This window comes from Desmodus rotundus, chromosome 7 (genome assembly GCF_022682495.2).
Source record: "Desmodus rotundus isolate HL8 chromosome 7, HLdesRot8A.1, whole genome shotgun sequence".
Taxonomy (NCBI): domain Eukaryota; kingdom Metazoa; phylum Chordata; class Mammalia; order Chiroptera; family Phyllostomidae; genus Desmodus; species Desmodus rotundus.
This window is the reverse complement of record NC_071393.1, coordinates 56427848-56452735: the sequence shown is the minus strand read 5'-3', so window position 1 is coordinate 56452735 and position 24888 is coordinate 56427848. Positions and strand designations below refer to the sequence as shown.

Sequence of the window (24888 nt, the reverse complement as noted above, 5' to 3'; positions counted from 1 at the left end):
TTCAAACATTATACATTTATTAAATCCAATTCTGTATCTAGAATATACTGAATTTTTAACAATCTTCTTTTAAAAACAATTAAAATTACAAGAGTAAATATTCTTATTATTTGAAAAATTCAACTGGTTATAATGCTAAAGGTACAAAGTCTCTTCCCATTATCATTTATCAATCTGACTCCCAGAGATAACTTCTTACAGTTTTTGTATCCATCCAGAAACTTGTGTGCCATACACAGACACAGACATGAAAAGAATTATACTGTATATAGCCTTCCTAAAGCTGATCTTTTTTCATTTGACTACCTATACTATTTTTCATCATTTTTAGTGTCTGCAGTGTCAGTATATCAGATCCTAAAGTCAAAACTTATTTAATCATTTCTTTATTGATAGACATTCAGGTTATCCTATTTTCCACTGTTAAAAATAGTACATCAGTTAATAGCATCGTAAGTCTTGGTGTCAGATTATCTGCAAAATAAATTCCCAGGTATCTAATTAATCCTTCAAATTGCACTTTTGATGGAGGTAGAAAGTGTTCTATCATGACTTGGTTTGAACTGGTCAGTTTAGGTAAATCAATGCTCATTAGATACGAGGGTGAACTGGCAGCAACGTCAAGATCAGTTGTTCAGTTTTTGTTCTTTCTTTAACCTATGAACATGTTCAGTCATTCCTTTAAGTTCTTACACGTATTCCTGCAGAAGCTTGAGACGTTTGGATAAAGAATATATTGCGCAGTCCTTGGTAAAAGAAAATAACGCTGTTTCCCAAGAATCTCACAGGACAACTCGTAAAATGATCTCTCATCAGAAGAAAAAAAACAAGATTTTTCGCTTTTTAACACCCATCCTCAAATATTTTGTTGGAGACCATTACTACTCCTACAACTTATTTTCAATTTTTGGCGGAACTGCACTTGATTTTTTTTGTCTTCCTCAAACGGGAATGGAAAGGGGTAAAAGTCCTGTCTCTGCTGGGATAGGACTAGGGAGGCCCAGGGAAACCCATTACTAAATTTGGGGAGGGTTTGGTTTTTACTCCTTGCTGTCGCTGTTGTTTAGCGAGGGGAAGGGGAGGAATGAAAACGTCTGGGCTCCGTTACTGCTTTCATTCTCTCCATTCCTTGAATTACTGAAACTTTAGTACATCTCTGTCCTTTTCAGAAACAATAGCGTCCTCTCAGGAGTCACCAGACAGAAACACCAACCCCAAGCCTCTGCTTCGCAGTGGACCGAAGTAGGGAGCGAGACAAAGGAAACTAACGCGAGGTGGACACAGCCCGCATAGCACTGCGAATCCTGAAACCTGCAGGGCGCCCAGACCTCCCCAGTTCCCGCGTCGCTCCAGGTTCCACCTCTCAGGGGCGGGACTGAGCTCTTCTTCCGGGTTGCCGACGGGAAGTGGAGATTTTAAATCTCGCAGGCCGTTGGTTGGGGATGTCGCAGTTGTTGCCGCGCGAGAACTGAAAAGTGACACGGCCATTCTGGAACTTCTTCCCCGCGCTTTGGTGAGTGGCAGGGGAGCGAGAAGAAACGGAGTATTCCAGGGAGAGAAGCCGAACCGTCTGGTGGGGTAGGGGTTCGGGAGGTAGAAAAGTGTAGGAGGCCTCGGACAGCCTTGAGGTCTGGAGGGTGGCGGGACCAGGTATGGGGACTTTTAAGAATTCGGGGCGCTGGGGAGCGTTTCCCGGGCCAGCACTCCTGACGGTTGGCGTATGCAAGTCAATTCTGTTGGTGTTGAGGATCCAGAGACCCCACAGCTCCCAGATTAAGCCTTGTTTAAGGTTTCTGACTTTCTGGCAATCGCAGTTTAGCATTTCCGCCATTCGGTTCGAATCCTGAAGCTTCGACAGTGGTTATATCCAATTGCGAAAGCGTTACCACAGGTCAGAGAATCTGCCTTTATTTAAAATGGAAGGTTGGGGACAGGTTTGAAATGAAGAGGTGTTCTATGTAGCGCCAAGTTCCTCCTAAGAGGAGTGCCCTCAGTAGCCTTTATTTTTCTGGACCTCAGGGAAGTGACAGTCTTTGAAATGCCTGGTAGGGATTTAAACTGAAATCTGAGTATCCTTTGCATTTAAAACCCGTATATTTTTTTTTCACTCCTGACATTTTTCATGTGCCACAAAAATCCGAGACTCCTGCTCCTTTAAACTTACTATTGTGGTAGCGGTGATTCAGAAGGGTCTCAGTTTGCTAACAATAGTGATGAGGTTCCACAGATCTGCTTCTCACTCCCTTTATTCATTGGCTAAGTTATTGTGGAGTCGTTTTGGAAATACTCTCCTCATATTAACAGTATGGGATTTCTTTGTTTGGGTTTTTTTGTGTTTTTGTTTTTAATGATGAACTGTCTAAAATATCAAAATCTATCTAACCCCGTAGAAAAGTCACACCTTTTGGAATAGTTTAAATGTGTACCCTAAATCTAAATTATAAATGAGAACTTTAAATGCATAGAAATTTTATATCTTGCCTTATTGAAAACTGTCAGACTAATTTTGTCTTGCTTTATAGAAACACACATTTTTGGTTTTTTAAAGATTTTAACACTAGGAAATCACACCATGTAAGTGTATAAGTAGCTCTTTAAAAGTAGGAGTAATATTCAGAAGACATTCCTTCATCCAATGCTGGCTACTCCCACTCTCCCATCCCTGCTGATGAATTTTTGTTCATTATTAACCGGGAAAAAATAGATTTAAAAATAGATTCAGTATTTGTGATCACTGAAATTTAAACATTTTGTGTAAGGCTGTAGAAACACATTAGCTATACTTCCCTAAGACTACAGGCAGCTAGCTGTTCTGTTCACTTTGTGTAAGCCACCAGCAAATGGTAAATTTTTTAAAGATTAGTGTCACAATTTAATGTTACTTTTCCTTACTTGGACTCTTTTCATTGAGTTTTTGCTCTATCTACCTAAATCAGTGAGTTTCATGTTTTATTTTGTATACATTACCATGAAGGGTTTGTTAAGTGCTGATTTCTGCACTTCAAATCTCAGAGTAGGTCTAGAGGATGGGGTTGAGGAATCTGTGTTTATTAATTCTAAATTTAACTAGAAAATGAGAAGATTTGGCCAGTGTTCAAAAACACTGACTTGATCTTTCCTAAAGAAATATTATAATGTATTAGCTAAAGGCATGAAACTCTAGCCAGTTCCATCTCTACCACTTGGTACCTGTGTGACCCTAAGAAAACTAACGTTTTTGTGCTTCAATTCCCTCAAGTGTATAATGGGGAGAAATAATACCTGCCTTATAGGATAATTGTGAGAATCCAATGAGTCAGTACATACACACATCTTAGCATAGTGTGTGGCACATAGCAAATGATACATATTCCTGTTGAGTTACTAAGCATTGTACAAACCACATTACATACTTTCTCTCAGTCTTCACAAATAAGCTTGATATGTCCTACTTTCAGATAAAACTGAAGCTAAGAGAGGTTCAGGAATTTGTTTTCACACAACTAATAAAGTATTTGAACTGGAGTCAGAAACTAGATTTAATTAGAAAGTTTATGCTTTTTTTTTTTTTAAAGTAATGCTCCCTGCCCCTTTCTGCAGTCTCTCCTTCCAAATGTTGCTCCATAAAAATTTCCGATGACTTCCCATTGCCTACCATATAAAATTCAAATTTATTGGCTGTTTTTTATGAAGCCCTTCTCAATTTGGTTCCAACTTCTCTTTCCAAACATCATCTTCATAATATTTCACCACCCTTTTCCAACCTGTGATGTTTTATCCATACTTCAATTCCTCAAATCTATTCTCCATCATCTTTATGCATATTTGGCCACTGACCATTTTTGTTTCCTCTTAATATTTTACCCAGTGAATTTCAAATAGCTTCCTAGATTTCCCCAGAGTGCTTCTTCTGCTGTGCCATTTAGTGGTAAACATTATAACTCTAAACTGAGAGCTCTTGTCCTCTTTGTCCTAATATCTGCAAATTCTTGATGCGGAACAGTGGGGCCTTATACTCTGACACTGTTTATGTTCAATGAGTGCTTGTTATTTTAACAAGTAAACATTGTGTCCTGTTAATGCCTAGAGAATATAATTCTGTGTAGTTTAGTAGAGAGATTTTAGTCATATCGTATGGTTTATAAATTTCACAAATATGGAAAAATATTTAAATCATTGGCTCAAAAGCCATTTCAAGTGGGGAAAAATTAAGAGCAATATTTGCAAACATTCACGTAAGTCCAAATCCTTTATACATATGTTCACACTACCCCTTACACATATTCTATCCCCATATTAAGATGAAGAAACTGAGGCCACCAAAGAATTTAGTAAGTTAAAAAATACATTTTTTGTGTTTAATTTCCTCCTAGTGCAGTTTTCTTTTAATTACAGGAATAATATATGTTTTAAACATAATTTAAAAATTAACTTTATAATTTAAAAGTTAGCCTCATTTGTAGATGAATGTTCATTTTTGCATCAATTCTAAGTTAAGAAAATATTGAGGAATTGAAAAACAGGTTTGCCTTTCTTTTTAGTTTTAATAGTTAAGACTGTTACCTGACCTTGCCCACAAACTTCTTTAAAAACCTGTCCAACAATGTACGGAAATCTTTCTAAAGACCAGTGGGTAGGGATTGGTCTAAGGATGCTTCCGTTTCACATACCACCTTCAGCCTAAGTAGTACCAAGTATTTACATCAGAGCTGTATATCTGATGTGGGCCAGGTCATTCACATTATTTCTCTTGAATTTGGAGCTGGGATTCAAAAAGACTTTTGGGAACCAAGCTAGAAAACTTTTCATGTGCTAAGACGACAATGGAATCATGAAGACACATGAACAATGAGCATAGGGAGCCAATATACAGAAGAAGAGGGTGGGGAACATGTTTCCTGAGGACTAGTTATCAAGTAAGTCAATATAAACTTAAACTTTACTACTTTTCCTTTTCTGTTGTTAAGACTATTTTTAAGAGTAATGTTAGGTTACAGCAAAATTAAGAAGATAATAGAGATTTCCCATGTACACTACCCCCACGCATGCACTCCCTCCCACTTGATGAACAGACATTGACAAATGATAATCAATCAGTAGTTTAAATTATGCTTCGCTCGGTGTTGTGCATTCATTGGGTTTGAACAAATATGTACTGGTAATGATTTGTATCCATCATTAAGGTATCATACAGAGTATTTTTACTGGTCTAAATTTCTCTGTGCTCCACCTATTCATGCCTCTCCTGCAAGCACTGATCTTTGTACTGTCTCCATTGTTTTGCCTTTTCCAGAATATGGTATAGTGGGATCTTTATAAATATATGCATTCAGTGCTCTGCGTTTTCCTCTGAGCACTGCTTTCACAGCATCCCCCAAATTTTGATATGCTGTGTTTTAATTTTCATTTAGTTCAAAATACCGTGTATTTTCTCTTGAGATTTCTTCTTTGGCCATTGTGTTATTTAAAAGTGTGTTGTTTAATATCCATGCATTTGGGGATTTTATAGTTATCTTTCTGTTATCGATTTCTAGTTTAATTCCCTTGTAGACTGAGAAGAGACATTATATGATTTCTGTTCTTTTAAATTTGATAAGGTCTGTTTTATGGCCCAGAATGTGGTCTTGGTGAATATTACATGTAAGTTTGAGAAAAATGTATATTCTCCTGTTGTTGGATGAAGTAGTCTATTATATCCAGTTAATTGATGATGAATTCAGCTGTGTCCTTACTGATTATTTGCCTGTTGGATTTATCCATTTCTTGTTTTACATCTTTTTTTAAAGTATATTTTATTGATTATGCTATTACAGTTGCCCCATTTTTTTCTCCCCTTTATTCCCCTCTGCCCTGTAACCCCACTCCCACCAGCATTTCCCCACTTTAGTTCAAGTCCATGGGTTGTTCATGTAAGTTCTTTGGCTTCTCCATTTCCCATACAATTCTTACCCTCCCCCTGCTTATTTTGTACCTACCATTTATTATTCGTATTCCCTGTACCTTTTCCCCCATTCTTCCCCCTCCTGGGCCCTGCTGATAATCCTCCATGTGATCTCCATTTCCGTGATTCTGTTCCTGTTCTAGTTGTTTGCTTAGTTCGTTTTTGTTTTTGTTTTTTTAGGTTCAGTTGTTGATAGTTGTGAGTTTGTTGTCATTTTACTCTTCATATTTTTGATCTCCTTTTTCTCAGATAGGTCCTTTTAACATTTCCTATAATAAGGCCTTGGTGATGATGAACTCCTTTAACTTGACCTTATGTGACAAGCACTTTATCTGCCCTTCCATTCTAAATGATAGCTTTGCTGGATACAGTAATCTTGGATGTAGGTCCTTGTCTTTCAGACTTGGAATACTTCTTTCCAGTCCCTTCTTGCCTGCAGGGTTTCTTTTGAGAAATCAGCTGACAGTCTTATGGGAACTCTTTTGTAGGTAACTGTGTCCTTTTCTCTTGCTGCTTCTAAGATTCTCTCCTTATCTTTAATCTTGGGTAATGTAATTATGGTGTGCCTTGGTGTATTCTTCCTTGGGTCCAACTTCTTTGGGACTCTCTGGGCTTCCTGGACTTCCTGGAAGTCTATTTCCTTTGCCAGATTAGAGAAGTTCTCCTTCATTATTTGTTCAAATAAGTTTTCAATGTCTTGCTCTTCCTCTTCTCCTTCTGGCACCCCTATGATTGGGATGTTGGAACATTTAAAGTTGTCCCAGAGGTTCCTCAGCCTCTCCTCATTTTCTTTGAATTCTTGTTTCTTCATTCTGTTCTGGTTGAATTTTTGTTTCTTCCATCTGCTCCAAACTGTTGATTTCAGCCCTGGTTTCCTTCCTGTCACTGTTGGTTCCCTGTACATTTTCCTTTGTTTCACCTTGCGTGGCCTTCAGTGCAATGAATTTTTCCATTTCCGATGGAGAAGTGTTGAAGTTTCCAACCATGATTTATTTGTTCCTGTTTTAACTTCACATAACTTAACACTCTCTTGTTAGGCACATACACCTTAAGTATTGTTATGCCTTCTTGGAGCATTGACCCCGTTATCATTACATAATGCCCTTATTTCAGATAAGTTTTCTTACTTTGAAGTCTGTTCTGTCTGAAATTAATACAGCTTTTCCTGCTTTCTTTAGATTAGTATTAGCATGGTATGTTTTTCTCTACCCATTTACTTTTAAATATAAATCTATATTTAAAGTGGTTTCTCATAGGTAACATACAGTTGCTTCTGATTTTTTTATCTACTCTGATAAATCAGTCTTTTAATTGCTACATTAGACCATTGACATCAAAGTGACAATTGATATAGTTGGAATTATATCTACCATATTTGCTACTGTTTTCTACTTGTTGCCCTGTTCTTTTGTTGTACTTTTGTCTGCCTTTCCAGATTTTTTTAAAATTTAAATTTAAATTTTTTTAGAGGGGGGGTAGAAAGTCAGAAAGAGAGGGAGACCAACATCGATGTGAAAGAGAAACATCTACCAGTTGCCTCTTGTACATGCCCCAACTGGGAACTGAACCCCCAACCTAGGCTTGTGCCCTGACTGGGAATTGAGCTAGCAACCTTTTGCTTTGCGGGTGGACGCCCAACCAACTGAGCCACACTGTTCAGGGCTGCCTTTTGTGATTTTAATTGACCAATTGATATGATTTTATTTTTTCTCTTAGGGTATCAGTTATACATTTTTTTTAAGAAAACTTTTTTTAGTGGTTGCCCTAGAATGCAGTATACCTTTACAACTAGTAAATAATAAAATTTATTTTTGCTATTGTTATTTTGAATAAATTGTTTTCTGTTAGATCAGTTTGAATATGAAAAATAAAAGTTTTTATTTTATCTTCACTAATTTCTTATATGATGGTCTTTCTTCCTTTATGTGGATCTGAATTTCTGACCTATATTATTTTCCTTCTCTTTCAAGAACTTCTTTTAACATTTGTTGTAACGCAGGTCTACTGGCAACAAGTTTCCTCAATTTTCGTCTGAGAAAGTATTTCTCCTTCACTTTCGAAGGATAATTTCACAAGATACAGAGTTCTAGGTTGGTATTCTTTTTCTCTCTCCACACTAAATATTTCACTCCTCTCTTGTTGCATGGTTTCTGCAAAGTCATATGTAATTTCTACCTTTGTTCTTCTATAAGTAAGTGTTTCCCCCAGCCCTTCCTCCCCCAACTTCTTGTAGATTTTTATTTTTTATCTTTGATTTTCCATAATTTGAAATGATATGCCTAGGTGTAATTTGGGGACCTTTATCTTGCTTGCTGTTCTCTGAACTTCCTGGATGCAGGGTTTGGTGTCTGAAATCAACTTGTTATTGCTTGAAATATTTCTTCTGTTCATTTCTTTCTGGCATTCCCAAAATATATGTTCCACCTTCTGTAGTTCTCCCACAGTGCTTGGTGTTCTGATTTTACTTTTTCAGTCTTTACTTTTCAGTTTTTTAAAGTTTCTATTAAGATATCTTCAAACTCAGCAGCACTTTGCCCACTTTACTAGTAGTTCCATCAAATGCATTCTTCATTTCTGTTACAGTGTTTTTGGTCTCTCTAGTATTTACTTTTGGTGCTTTTGTAGGATTTCCAACTCTGCTTATATTGCCCATCTTGTATACTTGCCACTTTTTCCATTAGAGCCTTTAGCATAGTAATCATAGTTTCATATTCCTTGTTTTATAAAATTCCACCATCCCTGCCATGTCTGGTTCTGATGTTTGCTCTGTCTTTTTAAATTGTGTTTTTTGCCATTAGGTGTGCCTTGTAAGTTTTTCTTACATGATAGCCAACATGATGTACTGAGTAAAAGGAATTGCTGTAAATAGGCTGTTAGTAATGTAGTGGTAAGGTATGGGGGAAGTGTTTTAGCTGGTAAGTCTCTCTTGAGGTAGTCTCTGACTCCCAGTATTCACTGTCTCTTCAGTCTTGGGGGCAATGATATGCCCTCTGTCCACCTCTCTCTTACAGATTCAACCAGGGTTATTCATTCAGCTTTTTCAGCTCTTGTTAGGATGGAGAAGCGACTTACAAGCTTCTTACCTGCTGCTTAGCCTTTTAATTTAAACAAATATCTTCATCGTTAAAGAAGGTTAACTAATTTAAACACCTGTCTGGTAATATAATTTGTATAGAATAATATTCACCCAGTTTAGGGGAACAGTTCAAAGAGAGTTAGTAAAATGTATTCCATTTTATGAGTATCCCATTTTTTGTTTTATTATTTGTCCATGAACATTCAGGTTGTTTATAGTTTTTGGCTATTACCAATAAAGCAACTTTGGTCATTGTGTACAGTGGACATATACCTTTATTTCTCTCTATTTCTCTTGTACACATCATATTTTATGTGTACATTTTTTAATTGAAGAAAAATTCACATTTATGAAGTTAACTATTCCAAAGTGTACAATTCAGTGACATTTTACACTTATAGCGTTATGCCACCATTACTTCTGTCTAGTTCCAAAACATTTTATCACCTGAAAAGGAAAACTCATACCAATTAGACAGTCACTCCACATTCCCCATTTCCATCCCTAGAAACCACAAATATGCTTTTGGTCTTGGTGGATTTACCTATTCTGGATATTTCATATGAATGGATTTATACAATATGTAACCTTTTGTATCTACTCTATTTCACTTAGCATGTACTTTTTTTTCTGCTTTAAACAATCATATTTATTTTACTTTTTTTTTATTATTGTTCAAATACAGTTGTCTCCATTTTCCTCCACCCTAGCCATGCCACCTCCCTTGATCCTACCCCCTTCTGGTGTTGTCCATGTGTCCTTTATACATGTTCCTGAAATTCCTCCCCGTTTTTCCCCCTTTATCCTGTCCTACCTCCACTCTGGTTACTGTCAGTTTGTTCTTAATTTCACTGTATCTGGTTATATTTTGCTTGCTTCTTTGTTTTGTTGATTAGGTTCCACTTACAGGTAAGATCATATGGTATTTGTCTTTCACAGTCTGGCTTATTTCACTTTAGCATAATGCTCTCCACATCCATCCTAGCTGTCCCAAAGGGTAGGAGCTCCTTCTTTCTTTCTGCTGCATAGTATTCCATCATGTAAATGTACCATAGTTTTTTGATCCACTCATTTGCTGATGGGCATTTAGGTTGCTTCCAGCACTTGGCTATTGTAAATTGTTCTGCTATGAACATTGGGGTGCACAGGTTCTTTGGAATTGGTGTTTCGGGATTCTTAGGGAATAATCCCACCAGTGGAATTGGCGGGTCAAAAGGCAGTTCCATTTTTAGTTTTCTGAGGAAATTCCATACTGTTTTCCACAGTGGCTGCACGAGATGCATTCCCACCAGCAGTGTACTGGGGTTGCCTTTTCTCTACAACTTCAAGATCACTTATTGTTTGTTGATTTGTTTATGATGGCCATTCTCACCAGTGTGAAGTGGTATCTCATTGTGGTTTTAATTTGCATCTCTCTGATGACTAGTGATGCTGAGCATTCTTTCATCTGTCTCTGGACCCTTTGTAAGTCCTCTTTGAAGAAGTGTCTGTTCAGGTCCTTTGCCCATGTTTTAATCAGATTGTGTGTCTTCCAGGAGTGGAGTCATGTAAGTTCTTTATGTATTTTAGAGATCAAACCCTTCTCAGAGATACCATGGCAAATATATTTCCCCATACAATTGATTCCGTTTTCACTTTGATGCTGTTTTCTTTAGCCATGATGATGCTTTATATTTTGATGAGGTCCCGTTTGTTTATTCTTTTACGTCCCTTGCTCTAGGGAACATATCTGTGAAAATATTGCTGCAGGGAATATCTGAGATTTCCCTGCCTGTGTTCTCCTCTAGGACTTTTATTGTATCACAACTTATATTTAAGTCTTTTATTCACCTTGAATTTATTTTAATGTATGGAATGAGTTGGTGATCAAGTTTCATTTTTTTGCACATAGCTGTCCAGATCTCCCAACACCATTTGTTGAAGAGGCTATTTTTACTCTATTTTATGCTTCTGCCCACTTTGTCAAATATTAATTGACCTTAGAGACTTGGGTTTATCTCTGGACTCTCTCTTCTGTTCCATTGGTCTGTGTGTCTGTTCTTATGTCAGTACCAGGCTATTTGGTTATAGTGGCCTTGTAATACAGTTTGATATCAGGCATTGTGATCCCTCCTACTTTGTTGTTCTTCCTCAAAATTGCTGTGTCTATTTGGGGTCGTTTATGGTTCCATGTAAATTTTTGAAATGTTTGTTCTATATCTGTGAAATATGCCGTTGGTACTTTAATAGGGATTATGTTGAATCTATAAGCTGTTTTGGGTAGTATGGCCATTTGATGTTAATTCTTCTAATCCATGAATATGGTACCTCCTTCCATTTGTTTTTGTCTTCCTTAATATCTTTCTTCAATGTTGTATAGTTTTCTGAGTATAGGTTTTTTACCTCCTTAGTTAGATTTATCCCTAGGTACTTTATTTTTCTCGTTGCTATATCAAATGAGATTTTTTTTCCTGATTTCTGTTTCTGATGTTTCATTGTTGTACAAAAATGCCTTCAATTTCTGAGTATTGACTTTGTGTCCCACCGTTTTGCCAATTCACTTATTAGGTCAGATAGTAGTACACTATCATGTCATCTGCAAACAATGACAGTTTTGCTTTCTCTTTTCCAATTTGGTGCCTTTTATTTCCTTTTCTGATTGCTGTGGCTGGGACTTCCAGTGCTATGTTGAATAGAAGTGGTGGAAGTGGGCAACCTTGTCTTGTTTCTGATCTTAGTGGGAAAGCTTATAGTTTTTGTCTATTGAGTATGATGTTGGCTCTAGGTCTCTCCTTTATGGCCTTTATTAGGTTGAGGAATGCTCCCTCTATTCCCACTTTGCTGAGTGTTTTTATCATAAATGGGTGCTGTACCTTATCAAATGCGTTTTCCACATCTAGTGATATGATCATGTGATTTTTGTTTTTCCTTTTGTTTATGTTATGTATTACGTTTCTTGATTTGCGAATATTGTACCATCCTTGCATCCCTGGGATGAATCCCACTTGATCGTGGTGTATGATCTTTTAATGTATTACTGGATGCAGTTTGCCAATATTTTGTTGAGGATTTTAGCATCCGTGTTCATCAGTGATACTGGCTTGTAGGTTTTTGTTATGTCTTTATCTGGTTTTGGGATTAGGATGGTGCTGCCTTCATAAAAAGGGTTTAAGAACCTTCCCTTTTCTTGGATATTTTGGAATAGTCTGTGAAGGATAGGAGTCAGCTCTTCCTTAAGTGTTTTGTAAAATTTTCCTGTGAAACCATCTGGTCCAGGGCTTTTGTGTGCCGGGATTTGTTTGACTACTGCTTCAATTTCATCAGCTGTTATCAGTCTGTTCAGGCTTTCTGCTTCTTCTTCATTCAGTTTTGGATGATTATATTTTTCTAGAAATTTGGTGTTCAAATTTCTTGGCATATAGTTCTTTGTAGTCATTACTTACAATCCTTAATACTTCTGTGGTATCAGGTGTAATCTCTCCTTTTTCATTTCTGAATGTGTTTATTTAGGTCCTCTGTCTTTCTTGATGAGTCTGCTTAAAGGCTTGTCGATTTTATCTTTTCAAAGAACCAGCTCCTAGATTTATTGATCCTTAGAATTGTGCTTTTAGTCTCCATGTCATTTAATTCTGCTCTAATCTTGGTTATCTCCTTCCTTCTACTTGCTGTGGGCTGTCTTTGTTGTTTTTTGAGTTCTTGTAGGTATAGGGTTAGGTTGTTCATTTGAAATGTTCTATCTTTTTGAGGTAGGCTTGTATCACTATGAACTTCCCTCTCAGGACTGCCTTTGCTGTGTCCCATAAGTTTTGGGTTGTGAGTTCATTTTCATTTGTTTCTAGAAACTTTGGTTTCTTCCTTGATCTCTTTCTTGACCCATTCATTGTTTAATAGCATGCTGTTCAATCTCCATGAGTTTGAGTGTTTTCGAGTTTTCTCCTTGTTGTTGGTTTCTAGTTTCAGGCTCTTGTGGTCAGAGCAAATGCTTGATATGATTTCAATTTTCTTGAATTTGTCAAGGCTTGTTTTGTGTCCTATCATGTGGTCTATCTTTGAAAATGTTCCATGTGCCTTTGAAAAGAATGTGTATTTTGCTTCTTTGGGATGAAAAGTTCTCCATTTATCAGTTAAGTCCATTTCATCTAGGACATTGTTCAATGCCGCAATATCTTTGTTGAAATTTTGTTTGGAAGATCTAACTATTTTTGACAATGCGGTGTTAAAATCACCTAGTATAAGTATGTTGCTGTCAATATCTTTCTTGAGGTCCTCCAATATTTTCTTTATATGTTTTCTTTATATACTTTCTTTACATATTTAATATATTTTCTATATATATATTTTATATAATATCTTGATTTACATCAAGATTTATATATGCTCCTATGTTGGGTGCATATATATTTACAATGTTTTTGTCTTCTTGATGGATTCTTCCCTTGAGTATTATGAAGTATCATTTTGGGTCTCTTTTTATGGCCCTTGATTTGAAGTCTATTTTGTCTGATATGAGTATTGCTACTCCAGCTTTTATTTCCTGTTCATTTACTTGGAATATTTTTTTCCAACCCTTCACTTTCAGTCTGTGTAGGTCTTTTGACCTGAGTTGGGTCTCTTGTAGGCAGCATATGTGTGGATCATGATTTCTTATCCATTCAGCTATTCTATGTCTTTTGATTGGGGCATTTAATACATTTACATTTAAAGTTATTATTGGTAGGTACTTATTCGTTGCCATTTTTTCATACTTGTGTTCCTCTCTCTCACTCTTTTTCTTCCTTTTCTTAAAGCAGTCCTTTTAGCATCTCTTCCAGAGCTGGTTTGGTGGACGTGTACTCTTTTAGACTTCTTTTGTCTGGGAAACTCCTTATTTGGCCTTCCTTTTAATTGAGAGTCTTGCTGGATAAAGTAGTCTTGGTTGCAGGCCTCTGGTTTTCATTACTTGTAATATTTCTTCCATCCTCTTCTGGGTTGGAGCGTTTCCATTGAGAAGTCAGCTGCTTGTCTTATCGGGGCTCCCTTGTGTATTACTTCCTGTTTCTCCCTTGCTGCCTCTAAGATTCACTCTTTGTCTTGGAAATTTGCCATTTTAATTATGATATGTCTTGCAGTGGGCCTCTTTGTGTTCCTCTTGAGTGGGATTTTTCCTGGATTTGTGACTTTTTTTCTCATCAAATTAGAGAAATTTTCTATCATTACTTTTTCAAACAAGTTTTCTATCCCTTGCTCTTCTTCTCCTTCTGGTATCCTTATTATACAGACATCATTACATTTCAGGTTGTCTTGCAGCTCGCTTGCAATGAGCCACTTGTTCATTGTTTCTGAGTCTCTTTTCCTTTTCTTGTTCTTTCTGAGTGTTTTTCTCTACCTTGTCCTCCAGCTCAGTGATTTGATCCTCTGTTTCATCCAGCCTGATTGTAATTCCTTCTAGTATGTTTTTTATTTCTGAGGTTTTATTGTTCATTTTGCTTTTTTCTGTTTATAGTTTCTATTTCCTTTTCCATACTGTTGTAGTGCTTACTCAGTTCCTTGTAGTTGTCGGTGAGTTCCTTGAGCATCCATATAACCATTATTTTGAATTCTGTATCTGATAGTTTGCTTACCTCCATTTCATTTAGCTCTTTTAGTGGGGAGTCTTCCATTCCTTTTGAACGTGTGTTCTTTTTTTGTCTCCCCATTTTAGGGACTCTCTTTGTTTGTTTCTGTGCTTCTTGATATTTTGCTGTGCTAGCTGTCTTTATAGGGTGAACTTCTGTGATAGGAATTATATGGGATTCAGTGGTGTGGTTTCTTTCATCTCCTTGTCTGGATGCTCTAGGTTTGCCCTTTCTTCTGTTTGTGTGGGCTCTCTTGTAGTTGGGTTTTTACCTTTTGGTGGTTCCTTTGTTGGTAGTTTCTCTCCTTCAGCAGGTATACTGATGTTCACAGCTTCCTCCTATTCTTGTATGTGATCAGTGGCAGGGGGTAGGCACAATGGATTAAGACAGTGGGAGAGTGTTTTATGGGATTTAAAGTACCAGCAAGTAGAGAAGAGATAAGATTCTTGGGTTAAGTATAGCGTTAACTGATATTTCGCCCACCTAGCCACTTTTTATAAAAGGTGAAAGAGAGATAAGACTTTTGCTAGAGGGGAGGAGGATTGTGAGCTGAATCCAGGAAACAGAGCGCTTGTGCAAGGTGAGATGATGAGATATAGTGAGAGTAAAGGATAGAAAGTAGGCATAGAATGAGAAAGAATAGAGTTAACCACAACAATAATAACGCTCAGGATTGAGGTGAAGTGGGCTTAGATCAGGCAGGGTTGCTGTGTAGTAGGTACAGTTGTATGGAACAACAATTATTTACAGTAGTATTAGAAAAGCAATAATATGACAAGAAATAGATGATTTGGATAACCAGAATAGAAAGTACCTGATCAAGAGTAGAGTGTTATTGGAACATGAGTGAAGTGAAAGAAGGAAAATTAAAATACAATACAGAGAGAATAAGGAAAACCAGTCAAACAATGCAATTAAATAGAGAAGTAAAACAAGGAAAACTAAACATAAGGAAGAGAAAGTAAAAAATACTAATAAAATAAAAGTGCTAGAAATAATGAAAAAAAATACTACACATAAACAATAAAATGCCAGCTCTATGGGATAGCAAAGTAACTTTTGTCTCAGTTTCTCAATTTTTGGTTAGCCTTGTGCTCCCCCTTTGGATCTGTCTCTGGACACTTTGTAACTCCAAGTCTTATTGACTCCCTTGGGGGAATTAAAAAAAGAGAAAGGAACTGGGAAAAAAAATAAGCCTCCTGCTGACTTTAAACCTGTTCATCAAGTTCTGCTGGTCTTCCTAGATGCCACAGGAAGAGGGGGCCTGGTCTTCACTTTTCTCCCTTCCTATGGTTTTGAGAGGATGGGGACCAGGTCTGGGCCACAATATTCACAGTTGCCCTGCTCCTCATGAGCTGCCAGGCTCAAATCAGCCACTCAGCCTGTGGGCGCACAGCATGAGTCAGGCCCTGGGAGTGCTGTCCCACTCAGGCACTCAGCCTCTGGGCGCAAAGTGAAAGACAAGCTTGGGCATGTAGTTCCACCTCACCACTCAGTCTCCTGGCGCTGCAGGGCCCCCACTGTCCATCATCACCAGACTGGCGCCTTTAATCCACCAGTTGTGCAGCCTGGTCTGTGAGGTGCACTAATTAGAGGTAACTCCCACACCACCTTTTCCCTCTTTGCTGGCCTAGATAGTGTGCATTCTCAAAGTCTCTTTAGGGTAGTACAGCTCCCCCACCAGGTTAAATCTTTCTGGGGACTGCTAACTCCCTAAGCCCTGCTGCCCTCCTGTGAACGGGGCACCTCCTCCTTCCTTTTAGAAAGCCAGCCATGGCGCAAGCTTGCGTGCCTAGGGCCAATCATGGCGAGAGCCAGCTGCTGTGCAAGAGTTCCTTGAACAGCAACTGAGAGGGGTTTTTTTGTTTATTTGTTTGCAGTTTTTTTAGTAAATTCCTCTTGTTTAAGCCTGCTGTTCCTAACAGGCACCCAGCTTTTCACCCAGCCCAACTTTCTAACCAGACTAGAGACTATCCGGGTTAGGGTCTGACATGGCCCAACACTCCTCTCTTCTCCAGGTGTCACCTGGCTCCCCAGTTTCTCTGGTAATGACCTAGCCGGTGTCCATAGTCCTCATGGGTAAACACTGCCTGTGTGCATCTCCCACTTCATCTTTATTCCCCCCAGCCACTTCAAGCATCCAGGTCTCTCCTGGTGCCACTCTGTCTTCCCCATTTGGTAGGGAAGAGAGCTGCTGATCTGACTCTCCTCCAAGGACCCTATGGCAGGCTATGGGCCAGGGGCCCCCGCAGCCTTGGTCCTCCTGCAGGTCCCAGAGACCTTCCCAACACAATCCCCTTACCTCCTGTTTTTCAATGTCCTCTACAGTTTTGGCCTCCAAACTTCATATAAGCCGGGAAACAGCTCTGTTAGCTGTTCACTGTTTCTCAGAAGATTGGCTAGGTGTTCCACCTGTGGTCAGGGGGAATTGGGCTACACTCCCACCTACCTCGCCACCATCTTTGAAACTACTTAGCATGTTTTTGAGGTTCATCTATGTTCTGGCATGTATCGGTACTTCATTCATTTTTATAGCTGAGTAATATTCCATTATATCGATATACCACATTTTATGAACTTACCAGTTGATGGATGAATGAGTTGCTTCTGTTCTTTTTAGCTGTTGCGAATAGGTCTGTTATGAACATCTTTGTACAAGTTTTTGTTTGAATACCTGTCCTTAATTCTTTTGACTAAGTAGTTAGTGTAATTGCTAGGTGATATGGTAGTTCTGTGTTGGATGTATTCAGCAACTGCCAAACTGTTTTCCACAGTAGCTGCACCATTTTACATTTCTGTTAACAATGTATGAGGGCTCCAATTTTCCATATCCTTGTCAACACGTGTTATTTTCCTTTTTTTTAACAAAACTTATAGTCATCATAATGGGTATCAAGTGGTACTCATTGTGATTTTCATTTGTATATTCTTAATGACTAATAACACTGAGCAATTTTTTGTATGTGCTCTTTGACCATTTAAATTTTTTTTTGGAGAAATGTCTACACAGGCCCTTGCCTGTTTCTAAATTGGGTTGTCTTTCTGTTTTTGAGTTGTAAGAGTTTCTTACATATTCTGAATACTAGATCCTTATTGGGTATATGATTTCCTAATATTTTCTCCCATTTTTGTGGATTATATTTTTACTCCGTTGATTGTGTAGTTCAATTTATTTGGGTTTTTTTTTTTTTTCTGTTTTTCTCTTGATCGTGATTCGGGTGTCATATACAGGGTCTGGCACAAATGACGCCCCTTTTTAATTACAAAATCATAAACCTGTCATTCTGTAACATAATCACACTCAAGCACACCATATGACATTTTTGGTGAAATGTTCAAATTAAAGCTATAAATTGGTACACCCACATTATTACCCTACCAACCACACTCAAGCAGGCATTACTTCTGTTAGACCCTGTATAAGAAACCATTGCTAAGCCCAAAGTCATGAAGATTCACATAACCCTATGTTTGCCTCTAAATTTTTTTATAGTTTTAGCTCTTACTAAGGTTTTATCCATTCTGAGCTAATTTTTGTATATAGTACAAGGTAGGGGCCCTACTTTATTCCTTTGCATTTGGCTACCCAGTTGTCCCAGCACCATATGTTGGAGACTAGTCTTTCCCCATTCAGTGGTCTTGACATCCTGGTGAAAAATTAATTGATCATAGATGTGTGGGTTTATTTTTGAACTCTTCTTTTCTATGGATCTATATAGTTATGTTTATGCCACTTCTACCCTATTTTGATTACTATAGTTTTGTAGTAAGTTTCCAGATTAGAAAGTATGAGTACTTTAACTTTTCTATTTTGTATCATTTTGGCTAATTTAGCATCCTTTGCAATTCCATATAACCTAACTTCAGGGTTGGGTTTTCCACTTCTATAAAAAATGGCCATTGGATTTTGATAGGCATTGCATCAGATCTGTAAACTGCCTTGGGGACTATTGCCCTCTTAACAATATTAAGTATTTCAACCATGAATAGAGTATCTTTCCATATATTGGGGTTTTTTAGTTTCTTTTAGCAATGTTTAGTGTTTTTCAGTGCACAAATCTTCCACTCTTTGGTTACATTTTGTCCCTAAATAGTTTGTTCTTTTTCGTGCTATTATGAATGGAATTGATTTCTTAATTTCTCTATGGATTGTTCTTTGCCATTGTATAAAAATCAAAATAGTTTTCATATGTTGATTTTGCATCCTGTAACATTGCTGAGTTTGTTTTTTTAGATCTAACAGTTTTTTTAATTAAATTTATTGGGGCGACATTGGTTAATAACATTATATGTTTCAAGTATTTTTATAATACATCATCTGTGTACTGCATTGTGCTCATCACTCAAAGTCTAGTCTCTCTCTGACACCATGTATTTGACCCCCTTTACCCTTTTCATCCTCCCCTTCACTACCCCTCTGGTAACTACCCTTTTGTTGTCTGTGTCTATGAGTTTGTACCCTTGTTGCTTTTTGTTTTATATAGCATGTATCAGTGAAATCATATGGTTCTGGTCCTTTTCTGTCTGACTTATTTCGCTTAGCATGATACTCTCAAGATCCATCCATGTTGTCACAAATGGCAGTATTTCATCCTTTTTCTTTTTTCTTTTAATCCTCACCTGAAGACATTTTTTCATAGCTTTTTAGAGGGAGAAGAAGGGAGGGAGACAGAGAGAGAGAAACATTGATCAGTTTATGTGCCCTGACTAGGAATTGAACCCACGACCTTTCAGTTTTTGGTATGTTACTCCAGCCAACTGAGCCACACCAGCCAGGGCTTTTATCCTTTCTTATGGCTGAGTAGTATCCATTGTATATATGTACCATATCTTCTTTATCCTTTCATCGCTCCAACAACACTTAGGTTGTTTCCGTGTCTTGGCTGTTGTGAATAATGCTGCAATGAGCATAGGGATACATATATTTATGAATAAGTGTTTTCAAAATTTTCAGGAGATACCCACAAGAGGGGTTGCTTGGTCATATGGTAGCTCTATTCCTAACTTTTTTAAAAACCTCCATACCATTTTCCATACTAGTGTACAAATTTACATTTCTTCCAGTAGTGTGCAAGGGTTTCTTTTTTCTCCATGTCCTCGCCAACATTTATTATTTCTTGTTTTCTTGATAATAGCCATTCCTACAGGTATGAGATGGTATCTCATTATGGTTTTGATTTGCACTTCCCTTAAAACTAGTAAAGTTGAGCATATTTCATATATTTGTTGGCCATTTATATGTCTTCATGGGGAAGGTGCTCAGGTCCTCTGCTGGTATTTTAATTGGATTGTTTTTTACCTGTTGTTGTTGAGTTGTATGAGTTCTTTATACTATATTTTGGATATTATCCCCTTCTTGGAGGTACTATTTGCAAATTCTTCTCCCATTTGGTTGGTTGCTGTTTTGTTTTGTTGATGGATTCTTTTGCTCTGCAGAAACTTCTTAGTTCAAATGGGCCTATTCATTTATTTTGGCTTTTACTTTCCTTGCCTTTGGGGTCAAATTCATAAAATCCTCTCTGAAACCAAGGTACATAAGTTTAGTAAGTGTGTTTTCTTCTATATACGTAATTGTTTCAGGCCTTATATTTAGATCTTTGATCCATTTTGAGTTAATTTTTGTGTATAGTGTCAAATAGCAGTCTAGATTCATACTATTGTATGTGGCTTTCCAATTTTTCCAGCACTATTAATTGTACAGGCTTTCTTTTCTCCATTGTATATTCTTGTCTCGTTTGTTAAAAATTACTTGCCCGTGTACGTGTGGGTGTATTTCTAGGTTCTCAGTTTTGTTCCATTGTTCTGTGTCTGTTTTTGACCAATGTCATATTATTTAGATTATTGTAGCTTTGGAGTATAATTTGAAGTCAGGGAATATGATAACTCTAGATCCCCCTGCCCCCCCAGGATTTCTTTGGCTATTCAGAGTCTTTGTGGTTCCATACAAATTTGATGATTTTGGGGGGTCTGTTTCTTTGAACAATGCCTCTGGAATTATGGTGGGGATTGCATTAAACCTATATATTGCTTAAGGTAATGTGGCTATTTTAATTATGTTGATCTTTCCAATCCATAAACATAGAATATCTTTCCTTTTCTTTGTGTCTTCAATTTATTTCAACAATGTTTTGTAGTTTTCAGTGTCTACTATGTTTACATTCTCTGTTAAGTTTATTCCTAGGTATTTTTTTTTTTGTTGTAATTGCAGATGGAATTGTTTTCTTCATTTCTTCCTCTGTTATTTCACGGTCAGTGTGCAGGAATGCAATGGATTTTTTATGTTGATTTCCTTCAACTTTATGTTATTGTTTCTAATAGTTTTTTAGTGGAGTCTTTAGGGTTTTCTATATATAGAATCATGTCATCTGTAGAAAGTGAGTTTTACTTCTTAATTCTCAACATGGATGCCTTTTATTTCTTTTTCTTGCCTGATTATTCTAGCCAGGACTTCCAATACTATATTGAATAACAGTGGTGAGAGTGGGCATCATTGTCATGTTCCTAATCTTAAAGGAAAAGCTTTCAGTTTTTCACCACTGAGTCTTATTAGCTGAGGGTGTGTCAAAGTAGGCCTTTATTATGTTGTTACTTTCCTTCTATACCCATTTTATTGTGTTTTAATCATAAATGCATGTTGTATCTTGTCAAATGCTTTCTTGGTATTTCTTGATAAAGTCATAGGATTTCTATCCTTTATTTTGTTAATGTGGTGTATTACATTGATCTATTTGTGTTATGTTGACCCATTTTTGTGCCCCTGGAATGGGTCCCACTTGATCTTTTTAATGTGTTGTTGTATTCAATTTGTTAGTATTTTATTTAGGCTTTTTGCATCTGTATTCATCAGTTATTGATATGTAATTTTGTGTGTGTGTTTCCTTGCCCGGTTTTGGTTTCAGGGTAATAATATTGGCCTCATAAAATAAGTTAGGAAGCATTGTCGCTGCTTCAACTTTTTGGAAGAGTTTGAGAAGGATGGGTATTAAATCTTTGAATGTTTGGTAGAATTCACTAATGAAGCCATCTGGTCCTGAACTTTTACTTGTGGGAGTTTTTTGATGACTCAGTTTCCTTAATGTTGACCAGTTTATCCCATACTGTTGATCAGTATATCTGATCAACAGTAAATATTTTCCAGTTCTTCATGATTCAGCCTATGAAGGTTATATATTTAAGAACTTGTCCTTCCCCCTCCTTTTTTTGAGTTTATTGGGGTGACACTGGTTAACAAAATTATACAGGTTTCCAGTGCACAATTACACAACATGTCATCTATACACTGTATTGTGTGTTCACCACTCCAAGTCAAGTCTCCGTCCATCACCATTTATACTCCCATACCCTCTCCACTTCCCTTGACCCTTAACATCACCCAGCAGTCACCACACTGTTGTCCGTGTCGAGTGTTCTCTTTCTCTTCTTTGTTCAGTCCCTCCACCCCTGCCCCCGGTAGCTGTCAACCTGCTCTCTGTCACTATATTGCTTATTAGTTCAGTTTGTTCATTAGACTCCACAGATGAGTGAAATCATACAGTACTAGTCTTTCTCTGACTGGCTTATTTCACTGAGAATAATACTCTCCATGTCCATCTATGCTGTTGGAAAGGGTCCATTTCTTCTAGGTTACTGAGTTTGGTGGCATATAGTCTGTCATAGTATTCTTATATAGTCATTTGTGTTTCTGTGGTGTTGTAACTTCTTTTTTGTTTCTGATTTTGAGTCTTTTCTCTTTTTTCCCTAGTGAGTCTAGCCAGAGGTTTGTCAATTTTCCTGATTTTTCCCCAAGAATTAGCTCTTTGTTGCATTTTTCTGTTTCTGTGTTCTGTTTTTTGTTTAATTCTGCTGTAATTTTTATTTCCTTATTTCTACTGACTTGGCCTCATTTTTTTCCAGTTAAGATGCAAAGTTAGGTTGTTTATTTAAGGTTTTCCTCATTTCTTGAGGTAGGCTTTTGATGCTGTAAACTTCCCTTTTATTACCACTTTTGCTGCATCCCCCAAATTTGTTATATAGTATGATCATTCTTATTTATCTTTATGTATCTTTTTATCTCTTTTATTTCTTCTTTGTGTTGTTTGGTGGCATGTTGTTTAAACTCTGTTTATTTGTGGTTTTTACAGGTTTCTTTTTGTATTTGATTTCCAGTTTCAAAGCATTGTGATCAGAGAATATGATTTCAGTCTTCTTAAATTTGTTGAGGCTTGTGTTGTGCCCCAACATATGGTCTATATTTGAACATTCTGTGGGCACTAGAGAAGAAAGTATATTCTGGTGTTCTGGAATTAAAAAAACTCTAAATATTGATTATGTCCATTTGGTCTAGTCTGTCATATAAGGCCAATATGTCCTTATTGATTTTTTGTTTGGACAATCTTAGCATTGCTGTCAATGGGGTATTTAGGTCCCCTAGCATAGTATTTTTGTCAGTTTCTTCCTTTAGTTCTGTTAGTAGTTGCTTTATATATTTTGGTGCTCCCAGGTTGGGTGTGTATACAGGGTGGGCAAAAGTAGGTTTACAGTTGTGAGTACATGAACCAGAGTGTTCATTCTTGTATTATGTATTTATTTTATTCCATTGGCCAAAAAGTTAGTTTGGTTTTTTCCCATAATAAGGCTCTTATAGTGCTTAGTTGTCTTTAACTTCATTTGAAACAATTTTGTTAGATTATATTGTGACAGGTGTCATATTAGTGTGCATTTTTTAAAAACTTAACCAGCCCTAGCTGGTGTGGCTCAGTGTATTGAGCACCATCCTGTGAACCAAACAGTCACTGGTTCTATTCCCAGTCAGGGCACATGCCTGTGTTGCAGGCCAAGTTCCCAGTAGGGGGCGTGTGAGAGGCAACCACACACTGATGTTTCTCTCCCTCTGTTTCTCCCTTCTCCTCTGTCTAAAAATAGATAAATAAAATCTTTTTAAAAATAAAAAACGTATCAAAATTGGTGAATTTTAGTGTAGCCACTTTAATATGAAGATTGGAGAAAATACACAACATTTTCAGCATATTGTCTTTATTATTTCAAGAAAGGTAAAAATGCAACTGAAACACAAAAAAGATTTGTGCAGTGTATGGAGAAGGTGCTGTGACTGATCAGATGTGTCAAAAGTGGTTTGTAAAGCTGTGTACTAGAGCTTTCTCACTGGACAATGCTCCACTGTCAGGCCATTGAAATCGATAGCAATTAAATCCAGGCATTAACTGAGAACAATCAACACTCTATCATACGGGAGATAGCCAACATACTCAAAATATCCAAATCAATAAAGTTTTTGGTGAAAATGAAAAATGTGTCTTTTATTTTACAGGAAAAAACTAAATGTTTTTGGTCAGCCCAATTTCCTTTATATATTACCATCTTCTTTTCCTTGGCTGCCTTGAGAATTCTTTTTTTGTTGTTAATTTTTGCCAGTTTTAATATGATGTGCCTTGGAGGAGGTCTTTTTGGATTGAAATAATTGTGTTCTGTTAGCTTCTTAGATTCAAGATCCTATTTTTTCCCTAGGTTTGGGAAGTTCTTATTTGGGAAGTTCTTATTGATTATTTGTTTAAATGGGCTCTCTGTTCCCTTCTCCTTCTGATATACCCATTATTCTAATACTGCTCTTTCTTATGGAGTCAGTTCTCTTAAGGTTCTTTCATTTCTTTTTTTAGTCTCAATTCTTTCTTCTTCCATCTGAGTTATTTCTAGGTTTCTCTCTTCTTTATCACTAATTCTTTCCTCTAGCTGGTCTGCTCTACTTTCTAAGCTTGATAGTTCATTTATCTCATTTATTTAGAGTCCTTCAGCACCAGAATTTATTTATTTTTTTATAGTTTCAAAGTCTTTGGTGAAATGCTCCTTTTGCTCACTGATTTCTTTTCCAGAGCTTATTGATTTTTTGAGTTTTCTTCTATCTCACTGAGTTTTTTCAGAACTGCAATCTTGAATACTCCCTGATTCAAATAACAGTTTCTCAAGTCTTTATTTTTTGGAGATTTTTTTCTTTGCTGTCTGCACTCCCTTCTTTCTTTGGTTATTAATTGTGATTGATGGATTAATTTCTTCCTGGGCAGTTGTGGGAATGAAATACATATTTTTTTTAAGTATTTGTCTCTTCAGTGTTTAGCTTTAGCAGGTGGGTAATTAGAGGTCTTTCTTTTGTTTTCCAGTAGGTGGTGCTGAAGTGCAAATTTTTATTTTCTCTTATTTGTGCTACTGTGGTTTCCATGATCTCTGTGGGGCAGTCACCTCTGCTGGGAAACGCCCCGTATTTCTCAAAGAGGTGGGCCCCTCCATTATAACCTGCTTGCCTCAGTCACAAAGCACCACCTCCGTGG

At 37.1% G+C, this 24888-nt stretch overlaps 1 protein-coding gene across 2 annotated transcripts in view; it reads left to right on the top strand.

Annotated features, from left to right (window-relative positions):
* The first annotated feature begins 1395 nt into the window (after positions 1–1395).
* Positions 1396–24888, top strand: part of G2E3 (G2/M-phase specific E3 ubiquitin protein ligase) — a 72421-nt gene continuing 48928 nt past the window's right edge. Inside the window, exon 1 of one of the 2 annotated variants that reach the window (XM_045188311.2) lies at positions 1396–1513. The gene's annotated coding sequence lies outside the window, so the exon portion shown is untranslated. The remainder of the gene's footprint in view (positions 1514–24888) is intronic. The other variant, XM_024551369.3, reaches the window with a different exon arrangement.